This window comes from Talpa europaea, assembly GCF_964194135.1.
Source record: "Talpa europaea genome assembly, chromosome: 3".
Classification (NCBI taxonomy): Eukaryota; Metazoa; Chordata; class Mammalia; order Eulipotyphla; family Talpidae; genus Talpa; species Talpa europaea.
In genome coordinates, this window is record NC_140069.1 from 70,396,845 (window position 1) to 70,420,541 (window position 23,697).

The following is a 23,697-nucleotide window of genomic DNA, read 5'->3' on the forward strand; positions in this document are numbered from 1 at the left end:
TCAAACTAGTGCTGTAGAGGCTGTGGACAGCTTCACAGCGCTGCGCTCAACCGCTTGCGCCACCAGGGGAGGCCCTGTGTGTTGCTTATCTTTGAGGTCACTGATTTGGTCATTCACTTAATCTGTTCTGCTTCCATAGCTATCTGGAGCCCTTGAGATGATTTATTACTCAGCTTTATATCTTGAGTTCCTGTTTATTTAGAGCTTCAACTCTGCCTTCTGTTCATTAATTTTATTTCTGAGCCCGTTTATTTTCCTGAGATTTTGTTTCTCTCTAATTAACTTTCTGTATCATTTTTACTTGCCTTTCTAAGTCTTCTTTTATCTCTTTGAGCTTCTTTTTTTATAGTAAAGTTTGGACTCTGTCTGATAAGGAGATGTAACCTCCTGTGTCTTTGTGGTGGTTGGATTCTAGAGAGTTATCTCTGTTTATATCATTATATCACATTGAGGTCTCAAACTGCTAGGTGTTATATGTTTTCTGCTCATTGTTCCACTTGAAATTTCCCTATTTAAGAGGGGGAAATAACCCCAGTAACTTAGATGAGTGAACTGCTTTTACTTTTCCTAGAAGTGTTTTTATTTTTAGTCTTGCTGGCTTCTATGTGTACTGAAATCTGGTTTTGGAGTTACTGTGTCAGCTGTGGGTAGGAGGGGTTCAGCCTCTGTTGCAAATATGCTGAGGTGGTATAGTGCATCCCTGCTGCCCCTCCAATCTGGGCTCCCAGATCTGAAGATCGGTAACTTGTCTGCCATTAGGATCCTTTGTGAGATCAGTAGCAATCCTAACGTGTTGAAGAGTGTAATCCAAAGCACTTTTCCTGTTTGTTTTTCTTTTCCTTTTTCTTTCTGGCTACCTGTACTATGTGGAACACTCTAGCTCTACATATGACTTTCATCCATATTGAGCGCATATGTCTCCACACTGTTTCTTTTATCCTGTCTCCAAGTTCCCTGGCTGAGCTAGCAACCCTGCAGACTGTGTCCTTTGCCCCAGTTTTCAAAAGTGAACACAGGTTTGGCACCTAATATATTCTACCCTAATAATCTGGGACCAAGGGAAAAATCCTGTTTTTTTTTTTCCTACTTTTCAGGTATTGCTAAGGTCAGTTCAGTCCTCTCCCTCATGAGAGAACAACCAAGTTGCATTGCAAAATTGAATACAATACATCCCTTCCCTTACTATCTCTATATTTCAATAAGTTCTAGTGTACACATCAAAATTCCAGGTCTACAACATAGCAGGCCCAAATTTACCCAGTAAAACATGTGTTGAGGGTAGGGTTCTTTACTTACGTTTTCCCATGTGAATATAAATGATGCTATAGAACCACTTACTGAAATAGCATAATTCTACTCTTTTGTAGAAATATTTGCTGCCTTCCCATATATCAAGTATCTATTGTATTTATGCAACCTCTTCTATTATTTGGAAGAGTTTGAGGAGGACTTGCGTTAATTCTTCTCCAAATGTATTTTTAGAATTCAGCAGTGAAGTTGTCTAGTCCTACTCTTTTGTTTGTTGGAAGGTTTTGATTACTGACCCAATCTCCCTAGATTATCTATTTTTTCCATGACTTTCTATGTTTCCATATTTAGGTTTTTAGGACTTATTTGTATTTTCTAGATTGTCTAATTTATTGTCATGTAAATGTTCATAGTGGTGTATTATGAGCCTTTGTATTTTTATGGTATTAGCTATAACATCTTTTTCATTTATGATTTTATTTAGTAATTTACTTTTCCTTTTCTTCTCGCCATCACAGTGAATCATTATCTGTTGCAGGTTCTGATTTTGTCTGTGTTGTCTAGATATTTCTTAAGATTAAGGGCCCTTAATGGTAAGGGATTTATACATTTTTTTTCTTGCCATCTCTCACTTCTTCCTGTCATCAGGAACAAAGGAATTATCCTTGATTGACTGAGGGTAGCTAGAAGCCATGGCTGTACTTAGTGCTTTTAGTTGAGCAGGTTACCTGACTCTGTGACCTTAAATCATAATTTGTTACAGAATCTGGTATCTTGGGCATTACTCCCATTGAAAGGAAATTCACCTTAATATTACCCACTCTTTCATATTCAATGCATTCATTTTCTGAAGTATTATTTTACATAAATTTATGGCCCTATCCTTTTTGCCCCCCAAAGGATGTTCCACTGACCAACAATATTGGTCAGTAAAAGCTTATAAGAGATGCAGTTCTCAGGCCTCGTTCGTTAGAATCTCCATTTTAACCAGATGATTTGTATACATGTTAAAGTTTGAGTAATATTCTTTTTTTGTAGTTTATGACACCCCAGAAATATTCCCAGTGTTTATGGATCTACTTGTGAAAAGCAAAACATTAAATATCTTCAGAGACAATATTGGAAAATAGTTATGTGCTCTTAGAGCACAGTAGGTTTTTTTAATAGTATACAAAAAATGTTAGCTATAAAAGAAAAAACAATAAATTGTTTTTATGCAAATGAGGACTTCCAATCACCAAAAATATCCTTAACAGCCAGTCAAAATGGGAGAGACTTGAAAAGACTTTTCATCCAAAAGGATACCCAAATAACCAGTCAAAATAAGGAAAGTATGCATGCCCAAGATCACAAGAAAAATGCAAATAGCAACCACAATAGTTTACAGTTATTACATGTAACAATGTTAAAGTTAAAGGACCTTAGTTAACACTAAAGCTGAAAAGACTAACAGTTTGTGCCAACAGGGAGCAAGGAAATTCTCATATGTAGTTGGTGAGAAACATATTCTTATTACCACTTTGGTAAACTGATTGGCAGTATAGAAACTAACTATATGACCCTTCATTTTACACTACCCACAAAAACAGTATGCATGTATATAACCTGGTGGTATATAAATGAAGCTCTTTAGCAGCATTTGTGGTCTAGTGCCAGATGGTGGAAGGGCAGAGTTTTCAACAGTATAGTAGGTAAGTTATTATGTGTTCCCACCTTGGAATGCTGTATTATAATAAAAGTGCACAAACTCAGCTCACATAGCAAAATGAATTTCTCTCAAAAACAGTGTTGACCAAAATAACCCACACAAAAGAATACATACTATGTGATGCCAGTATTTAGAATTTGTAATAGTTTCACTTGGAGAGGAAGGTGTGGGTTAATATTTGGGAGGTAACATCAAGGGACTCCTAGGGTACTAGCATTGTTCTTTTTCTTGACATACATTGTGGCTGCATGGGTTCTTGCTTTGTTATTATTTATTGAGCTGAACATTTATGTTATTTGTGCATTTTTTTGTGTGTTAAACGTCCATAGAAAAATGAGGAAAGAACCACCCAGCTTTATAATGCCCAGTAAATATTTAATATGAGATTTTTCTTCTTACCTCTTCATCTAATTTGTATTTCCATATATCCTTTGATTAACGATGATATAACTGGGCCTTGATAATATAATTAAAAATTTGAACTCCTCAAAGATAAGTTAGGGACAGGTTTAGCAAGCACATATACATAAAGTGATTTTGGGCTTGAAAATTCAGATGCTTCCAACTATTTGTGTGACCCACAAAAGCATTTTTAAAAAGATGACAGAAGTGTGATAAAATTCCCTTATAATTTTTTTGTTGTTTCTTTTGATCAAAAATTTAATTGTAAATACTTTTCACTTTTTGGGGGTACTTTTCCTATGATTTCAAATCTTATTTTAACCCAAAAGTTTTGTATTTTTATAAAAGTTACATAGACATTGTTTGTTAATATACATTTTTTTAGTTGAAAATAAAACATTAGAATACATACTGAGTACAAGCACATGGTTGATTTTGTGGTTATCATTTACATTAGATTTGATTAAACACATTGATTTTTTGTTAATGGCTTTGAGTAATTTCTTCATATTATCTTCCTGTATAGTCATGTCATTTATATCAGCAGATGTTAATAATGGCAGATTAAAAAGTCTTTTCCTCTTTTTTAAAAAGTATTTTATTGTACATCAGTCTTCCTAATACAATTAAATGATTGAAGTCATACTTACTTAGTTCAGTCAATGACTCTCACCCCTTTTTTTAAGATTATTTTATTTATTTATGCATACAAGACCTGTGGTGTAGGCCAGAAGTGGGGGGGCGGGGGGGCGAGAAGATTCACCAGAGACAGCAGGGAGCAGAACAGGCAGATCTCCTGGCCAGGGAAGAACTTGTGCTGCAGTGGCTGCAGAGAGCTTCATAGTGCTGAGACTTAACCCCTTGTGCCACCAGGGGGCCCAACCCTCCCCTCTTTTAAGATAAGTAAAATTTTTGTGTATTTTCTGCTCTAAATTTTAAATGACTTTTTTTTCTAGACTATGCGTTCATCTTTGAATATTTAGGAAACTCATAGAATGAATAAGGGGCTCATGCCAGAATTTTAACAGGTTCAAGGCATAAGCCAGAAAGTAGGATCACAGAAGACTCTTAGTGAATGCCTTTCAAGATTTTGAATCAAAATACTCTAAACATTTGTATTAAGAGATTTTCTTTCCAGTAATATAAAAAGTGGCTTTTTTCCCTGTACTTTTGTATTTGGTAGTATTCCTTCTTTTTCAGTTTTTTGAAAGCGTTTGTGTAGGATAGACACTAATACACTGCTGAATGTTTGGTAGAATTCATTTGTGAAGACATCTGGACCTGGGCTTTTGTTTTTGGGTAGTGCTTTGATTACTGTCTCAATTGTCCCGACCCGCGGGAGGCACGGAAAGAGAAGGGCTGAGGATTGAAATAAGGGGCTTGAGACGACTTGCTGCTAGTGGTTGCTTCTTTATTTTTCCTTTTTCGTTTTCCTACTTTTACATGTTTTTTCCTTTCCCTGTCCTACTACCTTCCCTGGCCTTCTCTATGCTCCTCTCTCAGTCCGTTTCTCAGTATCCTCTCTCAAAGTCTCTACGCAGTATCCTTTCCACAGTCTCCTCGAGGTCTCCTCGCCTCATCCTCTACGCAGTCTCCCAAGTCTCTCTCCTTATCCTCTATGCAGTCTCCCAAGTCTCTCTCCGCTCTCTCCCGTGGTTCCCTTCTTATACCCTCATAGCTCCTCCCATAGTACCTCCCAGTCCCACATGATTTACCGGAAATGCAGTGGTTTCTCCAAAGGCGAAACAGGAATCGAAACCTAAATTACGCGTGCATGCGCAACACGGCGCATGCTCCAGGCGGCTCCGGACATCTCCTTTTTTCTTTTAAATGAGACACCTGGCCTGTCTTAGGTTGGCATATCCCTTAACCAGCCTTTCCCGTCATTGCTAATCTGGCGCACTTGGTCTGGACCGCTGTCTTAGGTTGGTCTGGATGGGCTACGCTCCTACTCGTCTTTGGCTCACAGGTTCTCTAGGGCTAAGTTGACCCATCCGGATGCCACTGGGAGTCCTGGTCAAGTACCATGGCGCCAAGTACTTGCCTGACCGCAATAGCACGTTCTTTGTTTCACTTCTGTAGCCGACGGAGAAACCATACACTGAAGGCACAAACAGCCAAGAGCTAAGGCTATCACCCTGCCCCAAGCTTGCAACTCTGAGAGGAGTCCTCTAAACAAGGCAATGACACTCTCACCCTTAACAGGGGTAACACAAATAAAACTGTACAGAGGGTTACAAGGTATGTGAGCGGTTAACAAAAGTGTGTCTATCTCTTCTTACATGAGCTAACTGCTGACTAAGCATAAAAAGTCCATTTCATAAATGTCCATTCATATCTTGTGGTATTGGTAAAGCAGAAGCAACATTGGCAGCTGATGCACAATCGCCCATCGTACTGACATCTGGGATGCTTGTGTCATCAAGGTTAGCAGGGTCAGGTGTATTGACAAACCGAACCAATCGAGCAGGAACCCATCAGGGCGCTTCCGCATCCTGTGGGAAAAGACAAATGCTGCCAGGCAGCTGTATTAATACTGGCACGGGTGGTTGCCACTCATTATTGACCTGGTCCTTCCATCTTGCTTGCAACATCGTGACCTGCCGAGGGTCTGGCGACCAGTGCCGATCAGCAGCTGACCGCCCCTGGGTATCTAGGGTCAAAAAATTCAGGGTAAAGAGAGCTGTAGTAAAACGGTCCCTGGGGGAGTGTTCTCCCCCTGTTTGTTTTAAAAGCATAGTTTTCAGAGAACCATGGGCACGTTCAACTATACCCTGCCCCTGCGGGTTGTATGGAATTCCCGTTTTGTGCACAATGCGATGGACCGCACAAAAGGAGGCAAAAGCCTTACTGGTATAACCAGGACCGTTATCTGTCTTAATGACACGTGGGTGGCCCATTACTGCAAACGCTTGTAGCAAACGTGAGCAGACATCAGAAGTCTTTTCACTGCAATGTGGGGAGGCGAAAAGAAAACCAGAAAATGTGTCAATGGAGACATGGACCAGCTCTGTCGTCCAAAAGAGGGTACATGAGTCACATCGGTTTGCCAAAAATGGTTAGGGAGGATGCCTCGGGGGTTAACTCCTGGGGGCGGCACAGCAGCTGGAGCAAAAGGTGCACACTTGTGACAGGCACGAACAATGTCACGAGCTTGACGACAAGTCAACCTGTAACGACCCTTAAGTGACGTGGCATTGGTGTGCAAGACTGCATGTTCTTCCATTGCACTCTGAAGTGCTGGACAAATTAGATGTCCTCTAGTAAGAGAATCAGCTGCGGCATTGCCAGCCGCTAAAGGTCCTGGCAATGGAAGATGACCTCTGATATGACCCACAAAAAGGTGATGAGTTCTCTTATGAATCAGTGTTTGCAACTGATGAAGGAGGGGTGCGATGCAGCTATGAATAGAAATATGAGCAACAGTTTCCAAAACATTTAAAGCATGTACCAGATATTTGCTGTCAGAATACAAATTGATAGGTTCTTGTGAGTAGGTCTCGAGAGCCGAGAGGACGGCGGTCGCCTCAACGACTTGGGCTGAACCACTGGGCACCGAGACCACCTTCCAATCCCTTCAGAGACAAAAGAGGCTGTACCATTACTGGAGCCATCTGTAAACACTGTCCGTGCCCCCACAATAGGTTCAGTAACGAGGATCCTGGGGAAACAGACTGGATGATTTTGTAAAAATTTGCATAAAGGGTTGCTGGGATAATGCGAATCAAAAAGCACCGAAGTGGTAAAATAAAGAATACTCCATGTTTCATCGTGGCGTATTAACCACTGAATTTGTTTTTTGCTATAGGGGAGAATCACCGCTTGCGGGTGAGTACCCGAAAGATGTAGGCTGGAGGCCAGAGCCGTTTGTACAATTCTGGCAACCGAATGAAAATAAGGCTCTAAGATTCGTTTTGGACAGATGTTAAGATGGATCCAATAAACGGGACCATCTTGCCATATAAGTGCTGTGGGAGTAAGGTTACTACAAAATACCAAGACATCAAAAGTGCGAGAGACAGACAACCTATTTAAGGTCACTTGGGCTAGAGCCTTTTCAACTCTAGTGATTGCTTCACGAGCTTCCTGTGTAATGACTCTAGGAGAAGCAGGATCTGCATCTCCTTTCAACATGTCAAAAAGAGGCTTCAGCTCTCCCAATGTAATAGAGAGCGAAGAGCGTATCCATGCTAGATCGCCACATAGGCATTGGAAATCATGCAAGGTGCGAAGGTGAGCAACTGCCAGTTTTGGTACTGCTGGAGCATAACTGCCTTTACTCAAATGGTATCCTAAATACTGAAAAGGCTCAGCCATTTGTAACTTCTCAGGAGCAATCTTTAGACCTGACAGTAAATGATTCTCCAGGTCCTGGAAGCAGGCATACAGCAGGTCAGATGTGGGAGCTGCCAGTAACAAATCATCCATATAATGATATGCATGCACTTGCGAATGTTTGACTCTAACAGGAGCAATGGCTCTGGAGACATAAATTTGGCAAATGGTGGGACTGTTTGCCATACCCCGAGGAAGGCACACCCATTGATATCTATCATGCGGAGCAGCAGCATTAATGGCTGGAGTAGAAAAAGCAAAGCATTTGGAATCTTGATCATGTAATGGAATAGTGAAAAAACAATCCTTAAGATCTAGGATCAAGATATAATGATCTCACGGAATGGCATTTGGAGAGGGAATGCCAGTGTACACTGGTCCCATAATCTCCATAGTCGCATTCACTGCCCTAAGGTCCTGTAATAGTCTCCATTTTCCGGACTTCTTTTTGATAACAAAGATGGGAGTATTCCAGGGGGAGGTAGACGGGACTATGTGTCCGGCCTGTAGCTGTTCTTCTACTAACATTCTTGCAGCCTCTAACTTCTCTTTCGGCAAGGGCCACTGTGGTACCCACACAGGTGTGTCAGATTTCCAGGTGATAGGAATGGGCGGGTGGAGGCCTAATCACAGCGGCCCCTAGAAAAAAGGGTAACTGAGCCCTCGTTTATCCCCGCTTCCCTCGTCACTTCCTGTAGATTAAAAGAGGGAGACCCTTGCTGTTGTTTACCCAAACCTTGTCCAGGCACGTAGCCCTGATTAATCATCATTTGGCCAGCTAGACTATCCGTGACTAATGAAGCCCCCATCTCCACCAGAACATCTCGTCCCCAGAGATTCATGGGGATTCCGGGGAGGACATAAGGTTGAAATTGCCCACTATGGCCCTCATTGTCCCTCCAGCAGAGCACAGTAGTACTCCTGGAAGGATTTTGGGATATTCCAAGACCCTGCAAGGAGGTGTAAGCGATAGTCACAGGCCACTGTGAAGGCCAGTGCTTGGATATAATGGAAGTGTCTGCCCCAGTATCCAAAAGGCCCTTAAAAGTTCTGCCATTAATTATCAATTCAATTAGAGGCCTCTTATCTAATGTCAGAGCCAAATTCACAAGAGGGTTGCCTGAAGAGCCAAAACCTTCAGCACCGCGAATTACACGGTGGACTTTTCCATCACTGGCTAATGTTGGTAATGGTATAATTTGAGCTATTCTGTCACCAGGGGATATAGAGATAACTCCATGAGCAACAGATGCAAGAATCTTAATTTCTCCAGTGTAATCACTATCAACAAGGCCTGGGATGACCTGAAGGCCTTTAAGGGCACTGGAGCTGCGGCCAATTATTAGCCCCACAATTCCATCAGGGAGAGGACCATACTAGCCCATAGGTAAACATTGCACTCCCATGCTAGCAGTAAGAACAGTATATGCGGAGACACTCAAATCTAATCCGCCACTTCCTGGGGAGGTGCGGAAGAGGTCAGAGAAAAACTTTGCCTTATTTGGGGATTGCTCTGAACTGCCCCTATAATTGGCTGAGAGGGTCGCCGGGGCTGCACCCTCCCCCACGAGTTTCCCGGCTGCCCTCCCATACTGGGGGGTACGGGGGGGGGGTGGGGTTCAGCGGATTTCCCTGATAATCTTAGACCGACACTCGTTTGCCCAATGACTACCCTTTCGGCACCGTGGACAAAGTCCTGGTTTCTTTTGAGGGTTAGCAGTTCGTGGTGCCGTAGCACCCCCGCTCCACCCCATAGACGTGCAGGAGGCCTTTATATGCCCTTGCTGACCACAAGCGAAACAGACACAGTTTCGTGGTTGTAAAGGCAGGACTGGGCACAGTGCAGGTTTTCTGATCCCATGCAGACCGGGTAAAGGAGGACTCAGAGTCCTCAGTAGTTTTGCAGGTTTTTCATTTGGGGTTCACCAGGCATATGGCAGGCAGGGGTGCTGGCTGGGGGGCTGGGAGGCTGGCAGGCCTCCCAGCCCCCAGCAAGTCTTCACTCTATCTGGGCTCTCTAGTGTTCCTTCTGCTGCTTCTCGGCTTCTCTTTCGGCTTCTACTGCTGCTGCTGGCGTCCCTGTGACGCCGCCCTTAAAAGCACAGTCTTAGCTCAGCTGAATCCCATCTACCTATGCCCATACCCTATTCCAGGTGCCCGCCATCAGGCATGCATTCAGGACAAGGATCCATCATCTATCCTGATGGCGGAAGGGCAGAAAAGCCTGATATTTTCTTTACCCTACAGTGGTCCAGTGACTGGACCACGCAAGGCCTGAGCGATCACCGCACCTGTAACTTGCGCTTCACAAATATCCTTACAAAGTCTCACATAATCATCCAAACTAGCCCTAGCTTTCCAGGGTCTAATAGCTTCCTGACACCATTTATTAGCATTTTCAAATGCAAGCTGTTCAACTATCTGTAGGGAGGCATCAGTGTTACCTAGAATTCTGCCAGCTGCTGTCATCAATCTTTCTAGGAACTCTGCATATGGCTCTGTCGACCCTTGAATGACCTTTGTTAATTGAATGTTGGCTCCTCCTCTATCTCCTATTGCCTTCCAGGCTGACCGTCCAGCTGCTGCAACTTGGGCAAATACAGCCGGATCATAATCCTTTTGTCTGTCGTTACTATAGTATTGCCCTTCTCCTGCTAACATATCCTTATTTCTAACCGGAAATCCAGCATCAGCATTGAGTTTAGCTGTATGAGTGCAGTTCTCTAAAAATATACCTTTCCATACCAAATAATCCCCTGGGGAAGTCACCGCTTTGACTAGTGCCTTCCAATCATTTGGAGTAGGATTCATGCGGATTCAGCTATCCAATAAGATATGCGTAAAAGCACTCTGGAGACCATACTGAGTAACCGCCTCCTTTAAAGCCTTCAAATCTTTAAAAGCTGTGGAGACATGTACTCTAGTACGCACCCCTGAGGATCTGTCCCTTCCACAACTGGATAAGCATAATTAGGGGCCTGGGAAACAAGGACTTTTTCTAACATAGAGCAGTCTTTCCATTAATGGAAGATCAACCCTGTTGAGCGTTGTAGGAGGTGGCTCAGGAGGTGGCTCCCCAGGTGTTTTCCATCTCCTTTTACGCTTCCCTGGCTTATAACAACCGAGGCCTTTCTCATCCTGTTCCTCCCCTCCTCCCGACTCATTGGTAGAATAATCTAGGGGAGGGGCTGTTGGTATTTTTTGAGTAGAGGAAGGGGGACTTACCGATGTAGAACTCACGATGGAACTTCTATCTTCTTCCTCCGTTTGTTTCGCTGTCCTGACAGCCTCAGTGGCTAACTGAGCGGCAGCAGTGCCACCCGCATTAAGAGCATCTCTCACCACTCCCCAGACCGTCAAAGTAGTGCCAGGAAGAGACTCAAGGCCATATAATTGCTGATGCAAGACAGTATCTCCTTTTACCTTATTCTAATTGTCACTGTCGACCTGATCCTGCTCTAGAAACCACTTACTAGTGATACTAAGGGTCTCTACAAATCCTTTAAGAATTTTTCTACTGAGAGGAACCCCAAACTTTTTTAAGAGAGCTTCCAGGGAAATAACTAACTGGCCCTTGGACATTGAATTGCCCATGATCCCAGCTACCTTACCTTACTTTGCTTTACTTGCCGGCTCACCACAGCTGGTCCTTCAGCGGTTCCTTCGTTCTTTTCGTGCCCCACGTTGGGCGCCACCTGTCCCGACCCGCGGGATTCGGAGGCACGGAAAGAGAAGGGCTGAGGATTGAAATGAGGGGCTTGAGACGACTTGCCGCTAGCGGTTGCTTCTTTATTTTTCCTTTTTCCTTTTCCTACTTTTACATGTTTTTTCTTTTCCCTGTCCTACTACCTTCCCTGGCCTTCTCTATGCTCCTCTCTCAGTCCGTTTCTCAGTATCCTCTCTCAAAGTCTCTACGCAGTATCCTTTCCCCAGTCTCCTTCTCAAGGTCTCCTCGCCTCATCCTCTATGCAGTCTCTGCAGTCTCTCTCCTTATCCTCTACGCAGTCTCCGAAGTCTCTCTCCTTATCCTCTACGCAGTCTCCGAAGTCTCTCTCCGCTCTCTCCCGTGGTTCCCTTCTTATACCCTCATAGCTCCTCCCATAGTACCTCCCAGTCCCACGTGATTTACCGGAAATGCAGTGGTTTCTCCAAAGGCGAAACAGGAATCGAAACCTAACTTGCGCGCGTGTGCACACCACGGCGCATGCTCCAGGCGGCTCCGGACACTCAATTTCACTGTTTGTAATCAGCTTTGGATGATTATATCCTTCTAGTGTTAGGGGGAAAAGGATGTCCTAAAGTTAATTCCATACAGGCTTTGTGGACTCCACACCCACCCCAGGCCAAAGCCAAAGACACTGGGAACTCTAAATCCCATCACCACCAAAGGGAAGGTGGCTGGGACCTGAGGGTGGGGTTAAGCAGCCAAGTGAGTATAAAGACAGACACGTGGGCTTTGGGGGGGTCCCCCATTTTGGCTCTCCACCAGCTAGCAGCGTCCGGCCAGCTCTGAGAGTGCCTTTGGGTTTCCAGGTCGGCGGATCGGGTAGGATGCATTAAAGACTTTATTTTCCTATTTTTTCCCTGAGTTGTAATTTTTTTAAATTTTTTTTTCCTTGTAAATAAACCTTTTATTAACCTTTTGTGTATGTCTGTAGTGGAGTATTAATAAGTCCCTTTTAAGCGCGTGGGTGAGGACCCACAGTCAGGAACCCGTTCAATATCGGGGCTGTCCTATAACAGCTTGGCACCCAACGTGATTTCCAAGCTTCACCCGTGGTTGACCAGCCCAAAGTGATTTTTCTTGTGTTGGTCACCATAAAGCGCATTAGGTCTGCAGGACTCACAGTGAAAATCTTTATTTCACGTCTTGAAAGGTCTGTTTTTTTTCTGCGCATACAGCTCTTGTGGGTGTGGTTTTTGTCCTTTATAACACTAGGAATTTGTCCATCTCTTCTAGGTTGTTGAATTTGTTTGCCTATAAGTGTTCGTGGTAATCTCTGATTTTTCCTTTGAATTTCTACTGAGTCTGTTGTGATTTCTCTACTTTCATTTATAATCCTAATAATGTGTGCTTTCTCCCGTGTTTTTTTTTGTTTGTTTGGTTTTTTTTTTTTTGTGAGCCCAGCTAGAGGTTTGTTTATTTTGTTTATTTTTTTCAAAGAACCAACTTTTGGTTTCATTGCTCTTTTGGGTTGTTTTTTTAGTTTCCATTTCCTTTTATTTCTGCTTTAGGGTTTTTTGGTTGTTCTTTTTCTAGCTCTTTGAGATGTGAGATTAGGTTGATTTTTTTGAGTTCGTTCTTGTTTCTTGATGTGAGCCTGTATTTTCCTTTTATTACTACTTTTGCTGAGTCACATACATTTGGAAAGTGGTGTCCTTGTCGTTCAACTCAAAGTATTTTTTAATTTCTTCTTTGATCTCATTAGTCCAGTGCTCTTCCAGTAGTGTGGATTTCAATCTCCATGAAGTGGGAGGGTTCCTTGTTTTCTTTTCATTATTTTTTTTTCTACTTTGATGCCTTTATGGTAGGAGAAGATAGCTGGAATGATTTTGATCTTCATGCATCTGTTGATGTTTGTCTTGTGGCCCAGTGTGTGATTGATTCTGGAGAAGGATCCATGCATGCTTGAGAAAAATGTGTACTTGGATTTTTTTGGGTGCAGTGTCCGATAGATGTCTGTTAAGTCCATGAGTTCTATGTTTTTATTTAGGGTTCTAGTCTTTATTTATTTTTTGTCTTGTTGATCTGCCCATTGGTGAGAAAAGGGTGTTGAAGTCTCCCACTATATATGTATTTTCTTTAACGTCTGTTTTCAGAGCTGATAATAATTGTCTAATATATTTTGGTGCCCCTTCATTTGGTGAATATATATTGATGAGTGTTATTTCTTCCTGGTATATTGTCCCCTGGATCATAATGTAGTGTCTGTCTATGTCTCTTCTTACCTTTTTTAATTTGAAGTCTGTTTCATCTGATATAAGTATGGCTGTTCCTGCCTTCTTTTTTGGTCCATTTGCTTGTAGGATTGTTTTCCAACCTTTTACTTTCAGTCTATGTTTATCTTTTGTGGTTAAATGTATTTCCTGGAGCCAGCAGAAGGTTGGATTTTGTTTTTTAATCCGCCTGTTACTCTGTGTCTTTTTATTGATGAGTTTAATCCATTTACATTTAGAGTTAATAATGATGTGTTGGCATTTTTATTTGCCATGTGTTTGTCTTCTTTGTGATTTTATTCCTTGCCTTATTCTGTTCTTGTTCATTCCTATGTTGGTTTTGGCTTTAGGACTTCTTGTAGAATTTTTTGGAGCGGGGGTTCAGTTGTAATGAATTTCTGGAGTTTCTGTATTTTGAGAAGGTCCATATTTTTTCTTCATAGAGGAAGGAGAGCTTTGAAGGATAAAGTGTTCTTGGTTGGCCTTTGCTGTGTTGAAGTTTGTTGAATATATTACTCTATTCTCTTCTTGCCCGTAGTGTTTCTTTGGCTAAGTCTGAAGTTAACCTGATTGGTTTTCCCTTGTAAGTTATCTGTTTCTTCCTCCTTGCCATTTTCATTATTTTTTCCTTGTCTTGGACTCTTGCAAGCTTTACTATCATGTGTCTTGCTGTAGTTTTCTTTTCATTGCAGTAATTAGATGTTCTTCTCACTTCTTGTATGTCTATATTCATCTCCTTTTTCATGCTTGGGAAGTTTTCTTCAATTATCTCCTTGAATAGTTTCTCAGTTTCTTTGTCTCTCTCCTTACCTTCTGGAATGCCTATAATTCTTACATTTCCTCTCTTCATGGAGTCTGATAATTGTCGAAGAAAGTCTTCATATTTCTTGCTTTGCACATTTCTCTCCTTTCCTCTTTGGCTCTTTTTTATTTCTGTATCTTCAAGAGTACTGATCCTTTCTTCTATTTCATAGATTCTGTTTTCATTGCTTTCCCCAGACTTCTTTATCTCTTTTAGTAATCTTTTAATCAGCATTTCTTTTCTTTCCTTTCTTGAGGTCTCAGTTTTGTTCTTCAGTGATTATTTGTCTCAAATCATTTTTTTCCTTTTCCTTTTCTTTCTGCTTTTTAATCATGATGATTATTAATTCTCTATTTGACAGGCTGAGAAGTTCTTCCAGTGATTGTTGAGCTCTGTTGACTTTTTCTTTTTGTGGTGTGTCCTCCTCCTGCAGGCTTGCTTGGTCATTTATATTTTTCCTTCTCCCTGCTGTTTGCTTTCTAATTAGTTCTATGTGTTGGGACATTGTGCCACTGTTGTAGGCGGGCATCTCTTTGGGGTGCTCTTTCAGTGTTGTCGGAACCTGTTTATCAGATCTAGTCCAGCACTGTATGCCAAAACTCAACCAGGGTGTTGATGCTGTGTTGCTGGGCACTGTCCCTTACAGTTCCCTCCCTCTGTATTTACTCAGTTCCAGCAGGTAATCAGCTAGTTGGTGATTTTGTTCTAGTTACTAGGTGGCACCAGAGACCTGTACTTGCTGACCTGTGCTTTTTTTCCTGTCGTTCTCTGAGAAACAGAAAAGGGGGGGGTGGGGAAGCACCTCAACACAGGGGCTCTTGTTCAAGCTGGGTGCTTTGTCTACCCAGTATTCACCCAGTGCTGTGCCCATAGTTGTATGGATCTGGTGCGCTGAATTCTGTGCTCTAGGTCTCAGTTCCAAGGCTATCTAATCCCAAACGCTGGCTGTCACCATGTGCAGTGCCCACTGTTATGGTGGGCCCCATGCCCTGGGTCCGGTGCCTGGCTCTCAGTTCCATAATGGGGTCTTGCGCCATGCCTTGTTTCCCTTCTTACCCCCATTTGTGTGGCCCACCCTCTCTCATAGCTTGGGAGTGGTTTGGGGATCTCTGGCTTCCAACTATCAGGAAATTGGCTATTTTGTTCTGGTCACTAGGTGGCACCAGAGAGATTCCCTAGTATCCTTCCAGAACTGCGTTTTCTCCAGTGGGTCTCCCAGAAATAGAGTGGGGGTGATGTGGAGTGCCTCAACAGTCTGGGGGAGCTGTGTGTGCCCTGTGCCTTGCCATCGTGTGGATCTCAGGCCCCAATTTCATGCCCTGGTTCTCAGTTCTGAAGCCCTCAGGTCCAGGACATGGGTAGTAGCCCAGTTCAGTGCCTGCAGAAATGGTGCCTTTAGCACCCCGCTCCTGTACCTGGGCGCCTGGTTTTTGATTACTCAGTGAGGGTCATTCACATCAGTAATGAGTCCTGTGTGTCTCCCCATGAACTTAGGTTGGGGGTGGGGACCTAGACATCTGTGATCTACATATGCTTTTAAGCATGAGTGCCTTTCTGCACCAGCTTACTGGCTGGCCTTAGGCTATTTGTAGTCTCTCCAGGAGTCCTTATCTTTCTGTAATGGTGCCTGGAGCCATTTGCTCACCTTCATGGCAGTACATGGATATATGAATGGTTCTGCACAGTTCCCATTCATGGGTCTGTAGTTTGTTTTTTTGTTTTTGTTTTTGTTTTTCCTCCTTTCTGTTGGTCAAAGTGTGCTGGCTTTGTGGGTGGGGAAGGGTAGCAAGTTCTGAGCTTTCCTCTCCTTGTCCTCTTTTATGGCAACTTTGGTCTTAAGGCAGTTCAATAGAGTCACCCATTTATCTTCCGTGTTCCGGTTTCGCAGGGTCCTGTTGCTTTTCCTCCCTATTAACTTTTTTTTTAATGGGAGGACTTTCTCACAGTGTTTCCCCCCCCCCCCATGTTTTCTCTCTTCTTTCCATATTTTGTTCTTTAAAAGGAATTTAGTGGTAAAAAATATTTTAACTTATTTTGAAAAGAATTCCTCATTTTTTATTGCTCTAAGTCTCATCAACCTTTTGGTTTTGTATTTAGCTTTCTTTTGTAAGAATGAAAATAGGTAAGGAATGCAGGGTATAGCAACATAAACTCGTTAGTGTTTTGTACAAAATGACATTAGTCCATATTATAATTTCTGAGGTAAGGGACCTCTGGATCTCCAGTAGCCTAAAATATACTTTACTTTTTTATAGAAACCTAGAAGAGAGAGGTATGTGTATGTTCTGGGCAGAGGCCAATGTTGCTATCCTTTCATTTTCTTAATGCACTACATATGTAAACTATATAGAACATTTCCATCCCCTTGGAATAAAATGCGCGAGGTCAGTGTGAATATTGAGTATTAAACTGTAAATTTAAGATTTCCCCCATACGTATATTGTTTTCCTGCATTTTTAGAAAGCAGATTAGCGATTCTTCATCAACTTTTTTCTGTGATGTTACGAGAAATTGCATTTGAAATCTGAGAGTCAGAATGTGGATCTGAAGAATTTTTCCATGAGACAAATCAGATTGTATTCCGAGTGCAATATTGCTTTTGTTTTGTTTTGGTTTTGTCATGGAATATTTCATAATACCTTAATTAGAGAGCCTATGATAGCAGATGCCCATGTATTTATGCCCCCAAAGTAATCACTTCTATGAAGGTAATTTAAAGTTTTATAAAAGAGAAATATATTAAAGTTGTTATTCAGAGGCAAACTGAGGATGTGGGCCAGGGAGAGGAGCATCAGACTTCTTGGATTAATTGGTTCCTACTCTCAGAATGTGGGGCCCCAGGGCCTCCCTGGTGGCACAAGGAGTTAAGCACCACACTATGAAGCAATCCGCAGCCTCTGCAGCACAAGTTCCATTGCTGGCCTGCCAGGGAGCAACCCATGTGGAGCAGCAGACCTCTCCTGACTCACCCGCTGCTCCCCTCAGCAGTGTACTATTGCAACAGGGTGGTCCCCAGGAAAGGGGGAGGTTCCCTGCCCCACCCAAGGGAGGGTGGAGCTGAGCAGGAAGAGGAGAAGCTGCAGAAGAGACTGAGGAAGGAAGCAGGATGGAGCCAGGAGACCTGGAGGAGACGCATGGAGCCTAGAGACACGTAAAGAAACTGCGCTTGTCTTTTGGTCGTGGACTGGGTGACACAGATGTGGATGAGACCCGTGGAGAGGTGACCATGGCAGCTTTTATCTTGATGTTGATTTTGCTCTTTTCCTTCCGGGCTTGTTTGGTTGTTTGTGATCCTTTTCTGTGGGTCCTCACTGGAAGATGCTTTAGACTTGTGGCAGGCCTTGGGGCCTTGCTCTGGGCCAATCCCATATGGATGGACTTTTACCCACGAGGGGACGGGTAACTTTGGGTGCTTCATTTAGAAACTAGACTCTTGGCCTTACCTGTATTGTTTCCTAGTTTTATTAAAGTTCCTTCCCATTAAAGTCTCATATGTTTTGTGTTGATGCGGCGGATGGCAGAACCCATTTAGAATAGGCAGGTTTGCGGGATTTGGACTGCCCCTCTCCCTGTCCTATAACACTTTGGTCAGTCTGCTTGTTCTGTTCCCCACTGTCTCTGGTAATCCTCTCACCCCCCGCATCTGTGGCCTGTACCCCAGCTCTTGTATGAATAAATATATAAATCTTTAAAAAAAAAAAAAGAATGTGGGGCCTCAGTTTATTAGTTATATGCACAGGGAAAAAATGCAGCTATTTTATAAACAAAGGAAAGAATAGGTCTAGTTACTTACATTTTCAGTTAATTAGAGGAGGTTAGTTTCTAACAAATCTAGTTCACTAATAAAGGAGAAATGCTGTTCATAACTTCAAAACAATTCATTGATCTTACAGAAATATTTTAGTCAGAACTACTTGTATTAGGGAAGATATAAGGACCAAAGATTATTTGAATCTTTTATTGTAAAGGTACCCCTGTAGACATGAAGGCACAGTTAGACTGTTATCTCATGTTCCTTTTTCCCGAAACCTGAAAACATTTCAATGGCTTGGTCTCTGGACTTTTTGTGCTTTTTTTTTCTTACTCCAGCTTCTTCATAGTGAATGAACCATTGTTCTACTGTCTTCAGCTTCTTGAGGTGGTCTTAGCAGGACAGAAGTAGACTTTTTTCAGCAGAGGAAAATGTAGTTTTCTTTTTTTGGTCCACAACCCAAAGTCAATAATTAGCAAAAGATTTAATTTTTGATGTTGAAATATTAGATTTGAAGTATTAGATTTTCCATCTTCTTTGAAGAACAAGTTTGCCACCAGATAATGCCAAATATTTATAACCTAATTTGAACAAGAGTCATCAAAATCGTAGAGCATTCTGAATTTCTGGCACAGTTTTCATTTTTATTTACTGGGATAGTAAGGAGATAGATGCTAAAGTCTTTGTTTGCCCTTAAAGGGCTTATAAAATGATTGTACAAATGACAATTCAAAAATTTACCTAAAGTAGTCCCAAACCCTGGCATGTATATATTTGAAAAGTTAAGCTGACTTTGATCATACCTATAGAATTCCCTACCTTCTGATTAATTTCTTTCAACATATTTCTCAGATGTCTTTGCCATAACTTCTGAGATGCTCTTATTCTGAAATGATAGTGTCTGTAATATGCTAATTAGGTGTTGGGATGTTAACAGCATTCTAAATATGTGTGGTATGAATTGTAAAACATCAAATAAGCTTCTACCTAAGACATACTGAACCAATGAAGGCATTTTCTAACACTGTTGGTTAACTTTTACTTTTTGTGATTTAACAGCATTGCTAAAAGAGAGTCAAATGGAAATTGAGGCAGTCTTTCAAAACTGGAAACTATTAGAAGCAAACATAAAACACAACCATGCTAATTAGTATTCTGAGAAAAATTCTTCACTTTAAAAAAAAATAGTTTGTTCTCTGAATCTCACAGTTCAGTTTAAACACATAATTAACTTTAATTAATAAAATGAGTAAAAGCTTTTAATTAAACCATAATAGTTGTCTTGGTTATAAGCCAGAAGGATATTTGAATTTCTCCTCTGAAGGACATATGAAATATGTATTCCTCATTCTTGTGCTTCCTGTAAAAATTACCAACTGAGAGTCATATGTGATTTTTCTACATTTGATTCTAAGTTATCAGGGTGCAGGATTCATAATTAGGAGTGTGTTCTCTTGTGCATGTCTCAATTAATGTCTTTACCTCCTACTCCTGTAATTTGATGAGGGCAGTCAAGATGTAATTGTAGCTTTCTTAACCCATATTGTTCTGAATTTCCCAAGCCTTGTGTATCTCTTCAGTGCTAAAAATAGAGTCCTGTGGGATTTGGAGCTTTCTGGTTGACAATTGCAAAAATATTTATGCTAATATGAGGTGGTATTCATTATAGCTTGTGACTCAAATGTGTAGGAGCTTTTTTACCCCTTATTCAGATGGATTATTTATATGGTAGAAAAGTGTGTGTTAGGTGTGCCTTCCAAACAATATTTAATTATGAAGATTAGTATTTAATTAGTAACAGCTGATAATGGACCTTTATAGAAGCACATTCTAGCTTAGATTAGTGACTTGGGAAACTAAAGTACTCAAGATCATGTGCAAGTCTGGCAAACTATTATGATTCATAACTCACAGGAACTAACACAGTTTATACAAATGATTACCATAGGGAATTATTCTTTTGCTAGTAGGGTGTCATCAATTTTGATTCCTGGCTGCCTAGTGCATCCAAATCTTTAAACCTTCACTATGCCTATAAAGCAGGCCTTGCATTGCCTTTTGTCCTGTTTCTCAAGGTTCTGTATATATATTAGTGGGTGGTAAGTATTCATTATCATTACACTAAGGAAACGACAGTATTGAGAGGTTTATTATTTATACTGTCTTTGGTTAGTTTGGTTTATGTCTTTGCATCTGGGAATTGTGTGATTGTTGTTCTAACAAGTTCATATTTTATTCATATTATCATTTTGTTTTTATTGAGGTAACATTAGTTTACAATATATGGCAACATCCCTCTTCAAATATATAGACATGTTGATATTTTGTAAAGATTTGTCATTCATTTTAGCTGTTATTTATGATTCCATTGTATTTAATATATATATTTTCTGTTGATAGATACTTAGGTTTCTGGTTGTTTTGCTTTTGTAAACAATGTGGCTGTGAATATTCTTGCAGGGGTCTCCTTGTTTATTTGTGAGAAAGGCTTGAGTCTAGGATATATTGGTAGATATATTTGCTGGGTTGAATGGTGTATGGATATTCAGCTTTATTGGATAGATATCGCTGAATACTTATGCATTAATTTATATTCCCATCAGTGGTGAGTCAACACTCTGCTCCATTTTCTGATTGTTCTTAGTTTTATCAGTCTTAAATTTTTGGCATGTGATTGGTATATAATGGTTTTTCATGTTGCTCTAATTTGTATTTTCCTAGTTATTAGTGAGAATAAAAGCCATTTATTCATTTAAAAGGTCACTTGAGTAGTGCTAAATAACAGGCATATTTCATATGTGCTTACTTTCTAACACAAGGGTACAGAAAATGAACAGATAAGAAAATGCATACTTCTATGGACTGTAGACCCCAAGACTGTTGCCTTTGCACTCCTTTTCACCAGATTGTTGTTGGTATGTACTATAGTCACTGATTTTCCTCCAGAGAATACTGGCTTTATACTGTTGCAATATAGTTGTGAGTTTATGTAGGAGGTGAGCCCAGCATCTCCACTCTGCCACCATCTTTCCAGACTTTCAATTTATTTGTAAAGGCCAAAGTCTTACCTGAAACAATCTAGTGGAAAGGGGTGCAAAGGCAATATAGTCTTGGGGCCTACAGCCCATAAAAACTACAAATAAAGAGAAGAACAACCACAAATGCTGGAGCAATAAAAACCTCTAAGTGGAGGCTTAATCCAGCAGAGCTGCAAGAATATTCCTGAGCAGGAGTTCAAGGTAACAGTTACAACAATGGTCATTGAACTCAAAAAAACAACAGAAGATATAAAACAGGAACAGAATGAAGACCAAGAAAATATGAGCCAAGTATATTTAGAAGGAATGAATATAAAAAAATACTATCATTGAAATGCAAAATACAATGGAGAACCTCAAAAGCGGTCAAATGCAAGAAATTGAAAGAATTAATGATCTCAAAAAAAAAAAAAACCCACAATGTCAGAAAAAACTCAAAATAGAACAACATAAAGAAAAAGGTATTGAAACAATGAAAGTAGTGTAAGAGTTCTTTAGAATAGGGCCTCCCTGGTGGCGCAAGGGGTTAAGCACAGCACTGTGAAGCTATCCACTGCCTCAGCAGCATGAGTTCGAACCCACGCTGGCCACATGCTGCAGTAGACCTCTCCTGTCTCAACCGCTGCTCCCCTCAGCAGTGTGTTTCAGTCAAAATGCCTGTTTTGCTCCCCACTCTGTCTCTGGTGTATCCTTTCACCTCCCACACCTCTGGTCTGTTCCCCACTTCTTGTATGCATACATAAATCTTCTTTTAAAAAAAGTGTTCTTTGAAATAACCTAAAGAGAAAGAACATCCATATCATGGCAGGTCTAGAAGGGTAAGAGAAACAGAAAGGTATAGAAGATATTCTCTACCTTTAAAAAAATGGTTATTGAGACCCATCTCATTTGGAGATGAACAAGACATGATCCAGCAGTCCCAAAGAATTCTAAATAAAATAATACCATACCAGACAGGTACACACCAATATACATTATGATAAAACTATCAATCAAAAACCAATAAGGACAGAGTACTAAAAACCCTAAGGGGGAAAAAAGGATAAACCTATAAGGAAACAAGCAACAAGATAATGAATATAGAGGTAACAGACCTCTAAATTATTTAACAGGGAGGAGGGTAACAATGTGTTCCATCAGAATGAGTTTGAGATCAGACCATCCAAATGATCACATAAATAGTCCATACATACTAACTTGGCAGAATCTTCAAACAAAAATCAATAGAAATAACAAGAGAACAGAAATGGAACCTATATAAACTATAAAAGGGTCACCTCAAAAAATAGAAAAGATAAATTAAAAATTGACCAATTCATATCTCAATAATCATCTTAATTATATGTGACCCGAGTTGCAATAATGGAAGGAAAGACTCCACTCACAACATGGCTCAGTAGAGAGGTTGGTATCACCCTCTATCCTAAAAATATTTGCTTATAGGAAGATGCTCCATCATGTCTATAGAATAAGCCCAGGACTTTCTTACAGAGATAGCAAACTAAGGTTATTGGTGCTGAGGGGAAGAAGTGGGAGGAAGGGAAGGGGAGCTTGACAGGGAAAGTAAATCTCCCAGCCAACAGAATGGGCTACTGGTTGTTCACCTAAGCCACAAGAGGGCAACCCAGGGTATTGTGAAATTTCCTGGAGGAATTTTGCTGAGTTGGCACAGACTCCACCTGGGACAGTGGGAATTCTATGGGTGTAGACTTAGGAAATTGGGAACTCTGTGGTTGGTGCAGGCACCAAAAGCTCCCTCTGCACTCCTCTCCCTAAAGAGATCAAAAAGACACCAGGCTGAGCCAGGCCAGACTCAAAAAAAAAAAAAAAAAAATCAGTAGTAGGAAGGATTTGTGGGATAACTCATGAATCCCATGGGAAAATAAACAAATGGTATGCAGGTATTTCAGCCCCATACAGTGACAGTAGAGACAGTGTTGGGCAGCAACAGCCATTGTTGGTGGCTATAACAAGGCACAAATGCCTGCATGCCACAGTTGGGCTCATTGCGGCATAACAGCCAAGCATAACTTAGTTCCAGAGTAATAGCCTGATGATTGAGACCTTGCTCCCCCCACTGGGAGAGTAACTTAATAGATCACAAATTTCAGTAGAAAGGAGCAGCGGGGAGTCTGAGTAGGAATTTTAAACAACCTAAGTACAGAATGCAGATTGCTGGAAAGTGAAAGAAAAGGAAATGGAGGTGACTAACTTCACTCACAAAGCTGAAGTCAAGTTCTAAAGTGCTAGGCTTGGGCCTCCCTGGTGGCGCAGCAGGTTGAGTGCAGCACTGTGAAGATGTCCAAGCATCTGCAGCGCCGGTTCAATTCCCGGCTGGCCGGGGAGATGCCCACATGGCGCCGCAGACCTCTCCTGTCTCGCCCACTGCTCCCCTCAGCAGTGTTTTTGGTCTGTCTGCCTGTTCTGCTCCCTGCTCTGTCACTGGTGAATTCTCTTACCCTCCCACGCCTCTGGC